Source organism: Grammomys surdaster, unplaced genomic scaffold, assembly GCF_004785775.1.
Source record: "Grammomys surdaster isolate TR1022 unplaced genomic scaffold, NIH_TR_1.0 126197, whole genome shotgun sequence".
In the NCBI taxonomy this organism is placed as follows: Eukaryota; Metazoa; Chordata; class Mammalia; order Rodentia; family Muridae; genus Grammomys; species Grammomys surdaster.
The window spans coordinates 3,380,653-3,382,505 of record NW_021621002.1 but is presented as its reverse complement, the minus strand read 5'-3'; the positions used below and the strand labels follow the sequence as shown (position 1 = coordinate 3,382,505).

The window sequence follows — 1,853 nt, the reverse complement described above, 5'->3', positions numbered from 1 at the left end:
AGAAGAAGAAGAAGAAGAAGAAGAAGAAGAAGAAGAAGAAGAAGAAGAAGAAGAAGAAGAAGGAAAAAAGAAGAAGAAGAAGGAAAAAAAGACCTTCTGCATTGCTTTTGCTGATCCTAAGTTGGACTAAATCTCTCATTCATTAAACACTGTGTTCTCTCTGAATGAATAAACCTATACCACACGGAAGTTGTGACTTACAGAATGTAAGAAAAGAAAGAAACGGGGCGGGGGGGAAGAAAAAGAAAAAATTATCTACTGACCAGGCATTCCTACATGAACAGATATGAAGGGCACATAGAAAGCTCCGGTCTAAACCATCCTAGTAACAGGCTGAGGGAAGATAGTCCTTTCGGTGTTTAGGAACACAAACACGAGGTGTACGCCAGCCTTCTTAGTAAATCCTCAAGGCAGTTCCACAGTATGTGTCTGATAAAACCACCATTAAATAAACTACCACTAAGTTACCATTTGAATCCGTGTGTCATACATTATGTTAAACGAAGATACTTAACTCCATATTCTTAGGATAAGAACACAATATATCCGTCTACAGCAACACACCAAATTAGTAAGTCACCCCTCAATAAAGTTGTTATTGGCAACAACTGAAGTAATTAAGGAGAACACTTGAAAAAGTTGACAAAGCTTTGGGCAAACAAGAGTAGACCACTGCAGCAGATATGGGTATTTCTTCCTTGCTTTATACTTCATATAAAATTCTAAGTTTTCAACAATAATTAATCTCATAAATACAAAAGAGTAGTTTTTCTGATATTCTGGTTTTCCCTCAAACAAAACAAAGCAACTGATAGCCATGACAAAAATCAGGGGGCTTGTTCCTTATTCCTCATTACTACCTGGCTATGACCTCTGGCGTTTCCTAGGAGTAAGGTTCTGTTTGTTCTTTTTTCTCGAACATTCTATTCAGATGTCTCCTGAGCTAAAGCCACAGAACTTCAGAGGCTCAACATGAGGTTTTCCTTGGTAACTCAGAAGGCTCTGGATAAAAGTGAGATTATGATGGCCAGCCATCCTTTTTGTGTTTGTATCGGGTTCTGCTTAGCATCTGTGACAAATATGCATGTACACATTACTAAGCAAAAGTGTGTGACATTGATGGATCTACATGAGGAGAAACCAAGGTATTGTAGATCTACAGAAGACGTTAAGTGTTCATATGATCTGATTTAGGTGTCTGGGTTAAAAACAAAACAAAACAAAGCAAAGCCATGCCTGACAAAGAACTGACTTGAACAGAAGGATTCCATCATTGATGAAGAGTAGGGCCAAGATTCGAAGCCAGGATTTATTTATGGTTCCAAATCTCATCTGATTCCCACTGTCCCCATCTTGGGTCATTCGGATATTCTTCAGATATTCTGACCCTGGTCTCAATAGGCCAAAGTCTTTAGCTTGTCCCAGTGATCGATTGTTGAACAATACACAAACAGAGACAGATGGAATCTGGAGAAGTGGGTCTTTCTGGGGAAGGTCTGCCACCGTAACTCATCAGCAGACCTTGGTTAGATAGCAGTGTCTCTGTGTCTCAGTGTGACACACCATGATGAGGACAGTTGCCAGTTACATCTGTGGGAACCCTGGAGGACAGTTCTTTAACACATACTGCTTTTAAAACCCAAACTACAAGAACTTACCATGGAATGAGATATATCTTACACAAACTTTAAAAAATACCCCTAAAACTTACCAGCTCCTGGTTATTTTAGTACTGACTTCTGTGCTACCTTTTTATGTGTCTGGTGGGTGAAAGAAAAAAAGAAATAAAAGAAAAGAAACATGACTGGCCTTGGGTATGCTGAAGGAGAAAGTCTATTATAAATAAAAGGGAG

The 1,853-nt window shown here is 39.0% G+C and overlaps 1 protein-coding gene across 3 annotated transcripts in view; it reads right to left on the bottom strand.

The window, feature by feature from the left end:
* The window catches only part of Cpvl (carboxypeptidase vitellogenic like), a 103,528-nt gene extending 102,629 nt beyond the window's left edge, over positions 1 to 899 (bottom strand). For all 3 annotated transcript variants that reach the window (XM_028758404.1, XM_028758405.1, XM_028758406.1), the window contains exon 1: positions 861 to 899. The gene's annotated coding sequence lies outside the window, so the exon portion shown is untranslated. The remainder of the gene's footprint in view (positions 1 to 860) is intronic.
* Between the last annotated feature and the right edge of the window lie 954 nt (positions 900 to 1,853).